The sequence below is a fragment of the Acanthopagrus latus genome, chromosome 11 (assembly GCF_904848185.1).
Source record: "Acanthopagrus latus isolate v.2019 chromosome 11, fAcaLat1.1, whole genome shotgun sequence".
Classification (NCBI taxonomy): domain Eukaryota; kingdom Metazoa; phylum Chordata; class Actinopteri; order Spariformes; family Sparidae; genus Acanthopagrus; species Acanthopagrus latus.
This window is the reverse complement of record NC_051049.1, coordinates 974,170-988,922: the sequence shown is the minus strand read 5'-3', so window position 1 is coordinate 988,922 and position 14,753 is coordinate 974,170. Positions and strand designations below refer to the sequence as shown.

At 45.9% G+C, this 14,753-nt stretch overlaps 1 protein-coding gene across 15 annotated transcripts in view; it reads right to left on the bottom strand.

The window, feature by feature from the left end:
* The window catches only part of frem1b (Fras1 related extracellular matrix 1b), a 60,289-nt gene extending 54,390 nt beyond the window's left edge, over positions 1-5,899 (bottom strand). For 6 of the 15 annotated variants that reach the window (XM_037115102.1, XM_037115104.1, XM_037115096.1 and 3 more), the window contains exons 1-4: positions 5,713-5,894; positions 2,494-2,597; positions 1,880-2,068; positions 413-591 (exon numbers count right to left, since the gene is read on the bottom strand). The gene's annotated coding sequence lies outside the window, so the exon portion shown is untranslated. Of the gene's footprint in view, positions 1-412; positions 592-1,879; positions 2,069-2,493; positions 2,598-3,156; positions 3,189-3,218; positions 3,310-3,479; positions 3,692-5,712 lie in introns of those variants that run through there. The other 9 variants (XM_037115109.1, XM_037115111.1, XM_037115112.1 and 6 more) reach the window with 7 other exon arrangements.
* Between the last annotated feature and the right edge of the window lie 8,854 nt (positions 5,900-14,753).

Below are 14,753 nucleotides of genomic sequence, written 5' to 3'. Positions count from 1 at the left end.
ATCTTCTGCAATAATCTAAAATCAAATTGAAAATCTCTGATAGGCTTTTTGTCGAGCAAACCAGGGCGATGCTAACTCTCTAAACTCTCCAACCAATCAGAAGTCTCCATGTTTTAAATCCACCTTCAGTATCAGCTCAGCTTGCTGTGGACCGTGATGAGACCAGATGAACTGTTGCCAAGGAAACAGCAAGAAAATATAAAGTCAACATTAGTCTCGTCCTAGTTTTACATAAACTCTGAATTTTAGTTTTAGAATTTTTTTTAGTTTTTCCAGGTTGTTCAGCAACTCGTTTAAGTTGTGAAGAGTTTATGACATTAATGATGTTACAGCCTCGCCTGTTAGGACACCAGAGAACATTTAAGTGAGAAATCCTGCCGTCCTGCTTCTCTGTAAGAAGAATTCATTTTACCTGCACAGCCGGTGGGTCGGCGCGTCGTCTCTGCAGAAACACTGGACGGGCCGGATCCAAACAGCAGGACTGAGTCTGAGGCAGGACGTCTGTTAAATGATCCAGCAGCTGCTGCGATGGCTGGAAGTGAGTCACTGCTGCTGGACGGGAATGCAGCTCTGAGGTGAGCTGACACGGTTCTGAATGAAACACCATAATTAACTGCAGATCTGACCACAGTCGGACCCACACGGGCCTTTGAACAGTTTGTGAACTCGGCTGTCTGTAGCTGGTGACTGTGGCCACATCCAGAACCTCTGAGTTGGATCTTCGTGTTTATTGTTTCCATCAGATCTCCAGGTTTTACACAGTGAAGTGAACAAAACACTAAAACTCTCCTGTAAATACAACTACTGTCTGCTGCAGCTGTACTGGAGCTAATGAGCTAGCTGACTTCTACTCAATAAACCATTAACAGATTTTTATTCTCCTTAGTTTTGTTGTGTAGAGCTTTTGATCTGTTTATATGTTAGTTCAGCTGTTTGCTCAAAGTGTAAGTCTGTGTGAGTTTTCATGTTCGTATCTACGTTTATCTGTTGGTACCTGAAATCTGTGAGTTTATCAGTTTGTCTGTCCGTGCATCAGCTTTTCTTACGTGACTTTATGTTGTTATATAATGTGTGATATTATTGGTTCATACAGTGAATGCATCTATTCATATGTGAGTTCACCTGTTTGTCCCAACATTAGTTTATCTTTCCGTACGTGAGTTTAACTGTCTGTTTGTGAATTTGTGTCTGTACATTAATTTACATGTTTCTGTGAGTTAAACTATGTTTATCATTTCTTACTAGAGTTTAACACATTAATCTATCAGCGCCTACACGGGTCTATACTTAGACTATGTGTCTACATTTATTGATCTGTTCCTATGTGAGTTTGTCTTTTTATAAGTGAGTTTCTACCTCGTCCTTCATTATACTAAATGTTTATCCGAGTCTTGCTGACTACAGTGAGTTTATCTGTCCGTATATGAGTTTGTCTGTCCGTATATGAGTTTGTCTGTCCGTATATGAGTTTATCTGTCTGTATATGAGTTTATCTGTCCGTATATGAGTTTGTCTGTCCGTATATGAGTTTATCTGTCCGTATATGAGTTTGTCTGTCCGTATATGAGTTTGTCTGTCTGTATATGACATTAACAGTGTGTTTCTCTGTCCGGACACAGATGCAGGTCTGCAGCAGGTTTCTCCTGCAGCGCTGCAGAGAAAGTTTCCACTGAACTCCTGCAGCTTTAATCACATCCTCAGCCTGTAAACCTGAAGGGACACACTTCCATCAGTGTGTGTGTGAGTGTGTGAGTGTTTCAGATTAGAAAGAAGCAGAATGAGAGTAAAAGTCAGGAAATCCCCTCGTCCTGCTCTGATGTGGGTTTGCTCTCTGAGTCGAGGCCCGGTGGAGGTTTGTGTGAAGTCGGCTGGCACCTACCTCCAAGCTGGTGGAGCTTCTCCGTTCGCCTCCGTCTTCTTCTTCACCTTCTGCACACGCTCAGAGGAAGAGGAATGCTGTCACACACACATTCACACACTCTCACACACTCACGCACACACACACTTCACACTCACTGTTTGCACCACCTCCCCCTTTACTCCACAGCTCTCCGTCACCCTGAGACGTCTGGCATCCAACAACAAGACACAGAGAGAGGGGGGTAGAGTGTGAGATAGGGAGAACAAAGGGCGAGCGAGTTTCCTCCACTGGCGGAGTCAGCCACATCCAGGGAGGGAGGGAGGGAGGGAGGGAGAGAGGGAGAGAGAGGGAGAGGGAGGGAGGGAGAGAGAGAGGGAGGGAGGGAGGGAGGGAGAGAGAGAGAGAGAGAGAGGGAGGGAGGGAGAGAGAGAGAGAGAGAGAGAGGGAGGGAGGGAGAGAGAGAGGGAGCAGACAGGAAATGTGCTGCGAGATTTCCAGGACTTTTATTTTTACAGCCTCCCGCCTCTCTGCCTCCAGCTCTCTGCCTTCACTTCTCTCTGTGACGCACATTTGTGTCAAAATCCACCTTTAAATCTCAGTTTTGGACCTCAGGTACCTGTGGACGGACTCACCTGAGGACCTCGTGTGGTTTAGAAGTTGCTGTTAGTTGTTGTTGCAGTCGTGTGATCAGCTGCAGTCACATTCAGAGCTGACAGAGACGACACTGATCTGTGGACTGTTGAGAGGACAGAAGATATATGAGTGACATGTGTTAAAGTAAAAATATCATGTTAAAATATAACTTTGGTAAAAGTGAAAGACATCCTTGTGAAAAGTACTCGAGTAAAAGTCTGAAAGTATCTGATATTTTATGTACTTGTACAAGTAAAACTACGGGTTGAACCTTTATTTCTGATAAATGGAATCAGTGTTTTTGCTGTTGTTGTATCTTTTTGGCCCTGATGCAGCAAAGTAATCTGCAAAGTAACTTAAGTTACCAAGTAAACATGGAGTTAAAGTAAAGTATTTGTAGTGGAGTAGAAGGAGCAGAAAACGGAAATACTCAAGTAAAAGTACCTCACAAGTGTATTTAAGTACAGTACTTGAGTAAATGTACTTTGTTACAGTAATAGTTACTTTACAGATTACATCCCGCAGCAGAGCCAAAATAGAAAATGTGTGTATATGTGTGTGTGTGTATATATATATATATATATATATATATATATATATATATATATATATATGTATATATGTATATATATATATATATATATATACATATACACACATACTGTGATTTGTACTTGTGATGTTTAAGTATCAGACACTTTCAGGGCTGAGAACTGGAACACACTGGATCTGACTCTTCATCTGTTTCCACAGCAGACGTCACCGAGCTCTGTTCTCAGCTGAGACTCGTCCTCCAGCTACGTTGTTGTGTAATCCTGCCGACACACCGACAAAACAACCACACAACAAACGGACGCAGGTGAAACTGTGACCTCGTTGATGGAGGCGATTAACCACTCAGATCATAAAGTCCTCAGGAAACTGTTTAGTGGCGTCATGGATCCAGTGAGGAGAGGAAGACTCGTTTTCTCATAAGCTTACATACTGTCGCTTCCTTTGAGTCGCCCCCTGCTGGCTGTTAGAGAGAGGGCAGCTTCAGTCTTCAGTGTGAATACAGTCGGGTTAACAGCCTCAGACTGTTTCCTTCACAGCGACAGGCTTTGTTTTTGGAACAACTGGCTCTCGGTCCAGCGGACATTGTTCAGAGTCTTTGGCACCGCGGCGTCAGGCGAAGGCAGTGAAGTGACAAGTGTCTCTCTGAGGGAGAAGTGGAAACTTAAGAAACGCACGTTCCACCACAGCTCAGCCTCCAACATACAACAAATCCAGCTTCCAATCAAATTTCAAGTTTTATTTCACCATCCTGTTTGAAGAATCGTTTGTTTTGTGTGTTTGTGGTTTAAAATGACTTTTATAATCTGCTGCTCTCGTTAAACACGGGTCGGTCGCTCCCCACGGAGCTGCTGCCATCAGGTGACGGACAGAAACAGCTGACCTCTGTTACCCAACACACACACACACACACACACACACACACACACACACACACACACACACACACACACACACACAGTGAATAGCTTCTGCAGGTGATGCTGCAGGAAGAAGAAATCCCTTTAATGGAAGAACCAGCAGTCAGAGGAGAAGCCGGTCCTGGTCCTGGTCCCGGTGCTGCAGATTCTCTAATAACATTATCAGAGCAGCTGAACAGCCTCACTCAGGGTCACATTATTGATTAAAGTCATAAATTCTTGTTCCGACCCGTCCAGGAGACGAGACACACGACAATTCATCTGTCACGACCTGCGTGATGTCACCGACTCCCAGGAAGTCTAAACAAACATGGCGTCTGACGCAGTGTGTGTGATTCTGGACGTCTCGTGTTCGTGACCAACAACACGTCATCAGTGAATCTGTCCACCAGAGGAAAGGTCAGAGGTCACGATGTGACCCGCAGAGTCTGAATAAATCTGGATGGATGGTCTTGACTCTAAGATCATTTCTCCCTTCCTGTCCTCGCTGCTCACTGAGGACTGTTTGCTTTCCTCTCTGGGAGGTTTGTTGGTGTTCAGAGCGTTCAGAGCGTTCAGAGCGTTCAGAGCGTTCAGAGCGTCTCCTCGCAGTCTGAGTGTTTCAACACATGTTGTCAGGAAACCGCAGCAGCAGCAGCAGCAGCAGCAGCAGCAGGTCTGTGGAGGTCTGATCACTGGAAAAACATCCAGGAGGAAGAAAATCTGCTGGACGGAACAAGACAAGGATGTTCTGTATGTTCTCTTCCTCATTGTTTTGGTTGAAGACAATACATTTACAGATCTGTGGTTCTTACTCCTTAAAACAAAAACAGCTTCAGTTTCAGATCAATCTAAACATCTAAACAATGTTGTTGTTTACAGTCGGTTTGATTTAAAGGTCCCATGTCATAAAAAAACACATTTCTCTGGTCTCTACATATATAAGCAGGTCCTCCCTGAGCCTGCAGCCCAGCCACTGGTACCACGGAGCTCCTACAGGCTGGTCAGGATCTGCTCCTGTCCTTATGTAACTACAGGAGTCATCATCATAGTCCCGCCTCCTCTGAGCGGTGACAGGAGAAATCTGAGAGGGAAGCTTCATCCCCGAGGTGAAGTTCAGTGTGTCCAGCAGTGAGACAGCAGTTTCACAATGTCTTCGCTCAGAACTGGACACACAAATCGCTGTTGTTGGTTGTATAATTCAACATCAGTGTCTATATTCTGTCCCAGCTACAGAACAACAGGAGACAGCGGTTGTGTTTCATATTTTAAGACAACGTGCCGTGCTGCGGTTCGTGTTAGCTTGTGTGTGTGTGTGCTAATCGCTTCACATCGGACTGCTTCAGTAACGAGGGTCAGTACAAAGCTGCTTTGCCTCGACACTGACCCTCGTAAAAGGATCAGTACCAACCATACCGGACCCAGCAAACTGCACCCGAGCCACCGAGAAGTGTCGCTGCGGTTTGATAGTATTTATAGTTGCTACGAGTCTGGTGAAGTCAGCTGGAAACTGGCTAACTAGTTAGCTCCGCTTCGGTCCGCTGTGTAATGGAGTCTGAAGCGAGATTAATGTTAATAATATTACGATGGAGCTTTGTTGTCACAGTAGAAAGTCTGGAAACATGTTCAGACTGGAGACAGAGACGATGCGAACAGTGTCCAAGAGTTTGGAGACAAACACAGCTTTCGCTAGCTGTTAGCCGTTAGCTTCATGGCAGTAACTGTAACAACACATACGGCAAACTAACAATATACAGACACACTAACCATTCTGAAACGTCCTGCTGCAGCCACAGAGTCTGGACTTCTTCAGCAGCTTCTCCTTCTGGGTCCGGTTCTGGGTCAAACTGGTTCGGTTGAAGGAAAAAATCTCCGCGAGCCACAGCGATACATACAGTATATACATCCACCGTCAACATTAGCATGCTACTGCTAACGCAAGGGGCTTCCCCTCCTTGAGAATGACGTAGCAGGAAGAGCTCTCCAAGTGGGCGGTGACAGACGGAGCTCATTAGCATTTAAAGGTGCAGGCACAGAACCAGACTGCTTTGAATAGGGCTTCGTAGAGCGACTTGTAGACAGCTGAACTTCAGGACCACAGATCGGTTTGGGGCAATGCATATCGAATACAGAGCTGTTGGACCTCTGACAGCTGTTAAATTGATGAAAAACAATATAATATGGGACCTTTAACATGTTTCAGGTAGAATTAATAATTACTTTGTGTTTTAATACCCAATCACAAAAACTGGATTTTATATTTTTTTATGTTTTGCACACACAAATGAAAAATTACATTAAATTAAACTGATTTATTTAATCAATTTAATAGAGAATTTGCAGAATGTGAATGTATGTGCTGCTGATTTTATGTTTTATGTGGAATGATCTTTCTTATCTGGAGTTATCTGAATATTTTCGTATTTGTTGGTTGCTTCACTTTAGACTGTAATTATTCGATATTCATATTTATTGATTATCCATTTATTCTGCTTTCCAGTGTTTTTTTATGTTAATAAAGAAGATAGATAAAGTGTCCTTGGAAGAAAAGAATTTCATCAGATTGTAGAAGCAAACCACAGATACAGTACGTAGATTCATATTTGTATCTGTCAAACACATTCAGATGTCTCGGTTTGTGGCTCAGATGTCAGAGATCAGTTGTGTTTGTGGTGAAAGAAACAGGTCATTTAGGCCAAAGCATGATTTTGCCCATCTTTTACTTGCAGATCTCAGGAAGCGTTCATCTGATCTACTTCACACTCGGCAGGTTGGTTGCAGAGGATGTTAGGAGGTGCAGAGTCCAGTTTGGTACAATTTGGACTTTGACAGGTTCAATATTAATGTATTCAATCAAACATGGTTTGTAGGGAAAAAAACCTTAACACAGAGACAATGAAAAGATTATTTTATGTTAATTCCTGCAGAAATCTCACACAAACACCCTGATGGACGGCACATGGCTCCACCGTGATCATTAAAAGTAAGTGAAGAAGAAGATGTCCGTGTGGTGACCCGAGCAGCTGGAGGTCAGAGAAAGAAAGTTGTGCTGAAGTTGAGGCGTGTCTGTCACTCTGGATTTAGATTTATTCGGAGGCTTCAGTGCCAGAAACGTCGCTGCAGCTCCGACTGACTTCCAGTCGACTGTCCGGCGCTCTCTGATCACTTCTGACTGCTACCCTTTGCGTGGTGACTTTAGACTTTGCCATGGCGTTTGGCCCCGTGCCCACCTCCTCGGCCCCGGGGCCACTGTCAGCCCGACGCCGTGACTCCTCCACCGACTGAAATTAATTTCCCTTCCTCACTGACCCATAATTAAATCCTGGAACAGTGTGCACTGCCGAGAGGAGGCGGGAGAGAAACAACAAGAGGAAGAATCCTCTTTCAGTCGGGGAACTTGGAGGACATTTTGTGTCGGAGCGGTGGATTCTCTGGGTGTCGAAGCTGCAGAGGTGGAGCTGTGTGTTGGAGGACTGTTGGCGGCCGACGCCTCCTGACAGATCTGTTGGCTGACAATGTGAGAATCTGTCGGCGCCGCTTTGAACGGCAGTTTTTCTGGAGTTCAGTAATTATCAGGTACGCAGCCGACACCTTCCAGTGGAGGCTGAGGGTTTCCACAGAGCCGCTTTTCAGCCACGAATAAAGTGAGAGATTAAAGCAGCTCGGGTTTGGAGTCGTCCACTGAAGCCTCTCCACCGGCAGCGTGTTGGCAGGAGAATCAGAGCGGCGGGCCACTGCCAGCCTCGTGGCACCCGTTCAGCTCGGTGGCACCGACCCACGAAGAGCCAGAGCTGCATCCACAGGCAGCATCCTCCCTCCCTCCATCCATCCCTCCATCCATCCCTCCATCCCTCCCACAGCGAGAGGTTGAGTGAGGAGGACGTCTTTATTAACAGATTCAGAATGAAACGCTGAATATTCCTCCATCATTACTGCTGCTCAGAGTCTGTGAGGCCTCATGAAGGAGCTGAGAGACGACAACAGTAACCGTCACATCATTTACTGCAGGTTTCTACTTCCTGTCTGTTTCTCTACAGACAGGAAGAAACAGACAGGAGGTGGAAACCTGCAGTAAATGATGTGACGCAAGTGTGACAGGAACCAGAATCATCTCTCGAGCTGAGCTGTGCTACGAACATCAGCACAGAAACCTTAAACACACATAAAGGAGGTTAGAAACCTTCACTGACAGTGTTTCATCTGTGAAGATTATCTTGACGATCATACATCTGAGATTATTTTCTGTAATAATCCAAAATACAGTTCAATAAACAGGAACCAGAGTGATGCTAACTTCAGTTAGCTGCAAATGTGCGTCTCTATACTGACATACAGGTCAGAATCAAACATGTTGATGTCATTTATCACCCAATAATCAAAATCACAGTTTTCATTTTGGATCACAGAGCTGATACTGACAGCTGTGATGATGTCTGTCAGATTTTACTCAACTTCTCAGATCAAACAAAATTCTTTCACTTTTTATTTATCATTTTTATGACAGATGACTTTCTTACTGAAGGGTCAAAGGTCGAGCTGGTCTTCAGAGCGCCCTCTGCTGGTAGAACAGGTCTCGTGCTGTCAGTATGCAGTGCAGGACTGAGACACAGCTTCAGTTCATGGATGAACACACTGACTGAGTGTCTATGAGGTCGAACACGAGCCCATTAGTCCCATTAAAGAGTCGTACTGGTGACCAGCGGAGGCTCAGAGTCTCACTGGGAACCTGTCAGATCCAATAGATCAGAGCCACTGACTGACTGACACCCTCCTCACTCCTCCCCGAGGAGGCCGCGGAGCGATGTGGGGCGGCGGGCAGGGATCACACACACACACACACACACACAGGCCTGAAGCCTGGCCGGCAGTATCAGGTGAGGCCGGATTGAAGGAGGAATTAGACGACTGGATGAACGAGGCGACGAGGTGGTATGTGTGTGTGTGTGAGTGGGTATGTGTGTGTGTGTGTGTGTGTGAGTGTGGGGGGGGGGGGGGGGGTCATCTCCTGAGGAAGGCAGGGAGGGTTCGGGGGGAGGTTGGGGGGGTCTGACCTTCGCTGGTAGCGATGAGGAGGGAGGAGCTCATCCTCAGATTATGCAAATGAGGCGTCGCTTTGATGCAAAACAAGCCGGACTGGCCGCTAATGTTTCTCCAGTCGTGAAAGGGCGAGACTCCCTGGGAGAAATACCAGGAGTGGGAGAGAGGGAAGGAGCTGGGGAGTCTGGGTAATGAGCGGGGCATGGTGGGCGGCTCCCCCAGCGTTATACATTATCATATTTCCACGTAATTAGTTGTTTTTTCCACATGAAATGAGGAAACGGATCGACGGCGCGTTCACTGCCGCGAGGACTGCCGGCCTCTCCTCATCTCTCTGTTACTGAGTGACGACCTCTGACCTTTACTCACACCATCACCCCACCACACCATCCACACACACACACACACACACACACACAACAAGCCTCTTCATCCACCAACAAATGAGGATAGAGACCATGGATCTGATTAATATATGAATGGTGGCTGTTAGCGACAGACAGCGAGCTAACAGGAGCCTTCAGGAGCCTCCAGGGGCCCTTTGGCAGTCTGCGTCCGGTATCACAGACATGCAGAGGACACGTGACGGGACAACCTGGGCACACAACCAAACACAACCATGATATTAAAGTGGTTTTGGGTCGAGATCTAGCTGAAGGCTACAACGACCTGCTGATTCTATCTGAGAGGCCAAAAGTGAGGATGTGCTGTCACAGCAGACCCTTTTCTTAATGTTAAGAAGAGAAAGATTCCTGGATCCAAAATGAAAGTTACTGAGGTCTGTTCTGGGCTGAGACTCATCTTCTGTCAGAGTCTGCTGGAAATCTGCTCAGAAGTTTTCCTGTAATCCTGCTGACGATAACGAGAGGGTTGGTTTGGAGAGCTAAACAATGATCGTACACACCTGCAGAACAGTCAGACGTCACTGTGGGTGGACGAGGCGCGATTTGATGAATAACATCTTAAAATAATTAAATCAAACTGACTTTCTGATGAAAATCATCCAAATCAGACCCTGAATCTCCCTGCAGATTCAGAACAGGAAGTCAGCTGGGTTCAAAACTCAGCTTCCTGTTGGTGCATTCAAGGACCCTCCAAAATACAAAACTTACAAGTCAGCTGTTGGAAAACATCAGTCTGGTGACGGGAGAGAGACAATGAACCACAACAGACTTTGTAAAGAGAATAACGGCGACGGAAAGATGTTTGAGAATGTGAATCACTCGGGAATAAGGTGACTCTTCAAATTCAGATATATGACTAGATTATATTTCTTAAAGGAACAGTTCACCTAAAACAGTAACCTCACTCATCCTGATGATATAAAGTCCTCCTCTCCTCCTCCTGAGGATATAAAGTCCTCCTCTCCTCCTCCTGATGATATAAAGTCCTCCTCTCCTCCTCCAGAGGATATAAAGTCCTCCTCTCCTCCCTCCTGAGGATATAATGTCCTCCTCTCCTCCTCCTGATGATATAAAGTGATCACACTTCACAACCTGATCTCAGACGACGGCCTTCACAGCCTCGACCTGCCGGGCCTGCTAACACTTTTAGCTAAGAAGCTATATGATAATTTCAGCTTAATAAAATGTGTAAAAAAACATCTTTTCAGATCAGTTTGGGATCTCAGGTTTGAGATGGGACACATTACAGTTCCCTCGTTCACATGCAGCTGTAGTTTCAGGTGAAACAGCAGCCGATCAGGTAAAAACTGATTATTTCCATCAGGAACTATCTGCTGAGTGAACCTTTCACTTTGTTTCTCAGACTGATTCATTTATCCGTCCAACGTCAGCATCAGCTCGGCTTCACCACAAACTCCTTTTGACGTGACGTGCCCAACATGCTCTCCGTCCATCCCCGGGGGTCCTGCTGAAGCCGTGACATCCTGTGTGTTTGAGGCGGCGTGAGCTCAGGCCAATGCGGCCCGGCTGGCTGGCTGGCTGGCTGGCTGGATGGATGGATGGATGGATGGATGGATGGATGGATGGATGGATGGACCGGAGGCTATGGACTGGGTGAGGCAGAGTGGCGGCGTGCTGGATGGCGTGAGTCTCAGGGAGCACGCTCAGTGAAGCAGCAGGCGGGCAGTAGCTTCAGATTAGCCCACAGAGGCTGGAGAGGAGTTGGCTGCAGTCCGGACTTCATGCATCATCAGCCAGAGTCCTGCCCTGCTGAGTGTGTGTGTGTGTGTGTGTGTGTGTGTGTGTGTGTGTGTGTGTGTGTGTGTGTGTCCACAGTGTTTGTGCTTTGAACAGGAAGCCATCTTTCTCTCTCTCAGCTGACTTTTATCAGTGTGCTTCACCTCTGATCTGATCTGATGAGTTGTGATTGATCCTATATTGATTGAATATTAGATCAATGACTCTGCTGGTCAGAGGGAAGCTGTGATCTGATCTGTGATCTCCACACTTCATGAATATGAAAGATAATTCTCATTTCATTAGAGACTGTCCTTTAAAAAAACAAACAAACTACAAACGGTGAAATTTACATCAGAGCGCCTCCTCGTGGTTGCAGGAAGTGAGGTCACGTTAGAGAGTGACGCACCATCCAGTGGCGTGCACAGACTTTTTGAAGGGCAGGGGTGAAAATACAGCACGTTCTCGCCACTGAAGAGGGCACCTTAGGGTGCGTTTTGCTTGTTTTGGTGTTGATATTTTTGAATGATGAAGATGTGTTGTTGGTGTTGGTGTTGTTGATTCATCCAGCTGAGAGTGGACATGGAGGAGGAGGCAGAGGAGGAGGAGGAGGAGGAGGAGATGAAGGAGGAGGATGTTGGCTGGTGGAGGAGCAGGACAGGGCAGCATGGCGAGGCTCCAGTCGGCTGGCCGGAGCCCAGTTGGTGCTTAATCACAGCGAGCGGTCAGCCTCCGCCTTTCACAGCCAGCTGACATCAGGACTCTGTGTGTGTGTGTGTGTGTGTGTGTGTGTGTGTGTTGGGGGCTTCCCTTCCCCATCAGCCCCCCCACCCCACCTCCCATCCAGCATGTAGGTGTGTAATGTGCAGCCAGGGGAGGTGGAGGAGGTGGAGGAGGTGGTGGTGGTGCGAGTGTGACCTGCCAACACCACGAGTGCAGACGGGGAGTCGAGCCAAGGCCGGAGCCGAGCTGCCAACCGAGCTGGGTGACCCGTCCGTCCACCGCTCGTCCCCAGACACTCTGCAGCCGCTAACAGCAGCATGGTGCCAGCATGTGTGTGTGTGTGTGTGTGTGTGTGTGTGTGAACAGGATCTTTAAGGTGTGAAAACATCTCCTGATGACAGTTTGGCCGGCAGAACGAAGCAGCTGCACGGCGTCACATTTACATCCCCAGTGATTCTGTTTCTGTTAAACGAGCAGCGAAGCTTCATGTTGGAGAGGAAACGTGATTCAAACTGCTCAGGATCATCAGAACCGTTCACAGAATAAATCTGTTTCTCTCTGAGTCGTTCAGTAACTGTTTTAACACGTACAGAAGTTTACAGTGTTGAGAAAAAAAATATCATTTACATATCTGTGTTTTTATATTTCTGTCTGATTATCAGAAGATGTTAAAAACATTACGCAGAAATAAGAAACAAAAACAAAAACAAAACAAACAAAACCCCAAAAACTATATTAAATAACAAAGACAAGAACAGAATAAAAACACAACAGATCTTTAATAAACGGCTCAAAGTCAAATAAATAAAAACACAACAAAAACTAAACAAATCAACGTAAAAGAAATAATAATAAATCAGGTTTTCTTCGTCCACGTGTGAGCAGGTTGTGATGCGAGTGAACAATCAGACTTTTTCTCTCTGTGCTGATGTTTTGTTTGATGAATGAGTTTCCAGTGATCCTGCTGTCATCACTATCACCATGGTAACAGCTTCTCTGCGAACACTGATCTCATTTAAAGTGAGGATGAAGAAGAAGTCACTCTTCTTCACACGCAGATATGAAATAAAAACATCTGTTCATGTTTCAGAAGTGCAGTTACCGATCACAGATATCTGCACTCCGCGGCTACGTTACGTTAAAACTGTCTGTCTGTCTTGGATCTGTAGTGTTCTCTGAAACACGTTCCTACAGATCTGCCTCACCTCCATGACTGAACCGTGAGCCACATGTAGCCACAGAAGAGAGAGCAGCTCATACAGACAAACCGCTGAAGGATGTAGGTGTTTTTACATTTAACTTGGATTTCTTGATCTAAATTCTTCTTCACTGTTGAATTTCACCTCCCAACTCTGTGAGTGAGCCTCCGTCCACGCTGCGCGCCGGTCTTAATGAATGCTAACGCGGCGAGCGTGGTGTGACGGTCGCCCCGAGGCGCCGTGCAGCCAAATGAACCTCTGAATGTCAAACAGACACGACGACGAGCCGTGATCATGTTTCTAATCGGAGCGGCGGCGTGCCGAGGTCGAACATGAGCACGCAGGATTAAAGCGAAACCCCCGACTGTTTAGCACGCGCTCATTATGCAGTGTTGTCCAGTGTAGCGCACCACATCACAGCAGAGGTTAAAGGAAACATCATCAGGATGTTTTCAGGTCAGATTCAAATGTTCCGCCTTTAATTGTGAAGAGAAGCGTCACAGTACAGAAGAGCAGCAGATCTGCTGGCAGAGAACTCAGAGTAATGATGCATCATATTCATTATGTTTTAACTAAATATACCATGTGAGCACTTTGTGTCTCAGCCTCGCACAGCAAAGCCTTCTGGGTAAGAAGAGGTGTCCTCGCCTGGAGATGTTAGCGGCCTGTCATCATCACCACCCGCCTGACTGAGGTGACCACAGACGGCTGCAGGACAGCAAACACACAGGAGACAAACAGGTGTGTGTGTGTGTGTGTGTGTGTGTGTCTCACTCATTACATAAATCAAACACTGTGAAGTTTATGATTTAGAAATCGATTGATTATCGTTTGATTACAGCTTGACTGTAAAATAACAAGAGCAATGTTAGACTTGTTATTCCTAAAACTGACTGATGTGGTTTTGATGAATCAGCTGGTTGAAGTCTTCACTCTGCTGTACTCTGAATTTTTTGTTCAAGATGTTTTTCAGTCGAACGGTTGCAGGTGAACATGAACGTGGATTCATCAGCTGATCGTCCAGAATCAACACTCATGTTCACTCTGACACCATATCTGTATCATTTAGACTCTCAAAATGTGTTTAAAGGTCCAGTGTGTAGGATTTTTCATCACACTTGAAGGACTTTGTGATGCATTTGTTGTTGCTTTTCTCTTCTGTTACAACTGTTTCTTTGGCTCTCATGAAGAGGAACACGACGTCAGTGACGTACAACGTAACGCTTCAGATGAAAATCACAGACGGGTCGATGGATGTAGGATGGAGGTTAATTATGACTTTTAGATTTCATTTCTACCAACAGATCCTCGTCAATCCTGCACAGCTGACCTTTAACCTTTACTGATGACAGTCATTTGACCGAGCAGATGTCCTCTACGGACAGCTGCTGCTTCATTTCTAGGAAATAATAAGACACTCTGGTTCCTACAAAATAAAAGCATGTATGAACATCAACAACATAACAGCTTTAGGCTGTTTCCAACTGTTATTCTACAGATTTAAAAAAGTGTTTAAAATAAGTGAAGGGAGGACGACAGTTCAATTTTAAATACTGTGGAATTGGATTAAATTAAAGGGCAGTTCCGCTGCGGTCCAACAGCAGGTTGAGTATTAGTGACGTCGTGTTCGACATCAACGCGACGTCTCATTTCTGAGCTCGTCGCTGCGGCTGCTGCTTTGTATTTACAGCGTCTCCAAACAGTTTCC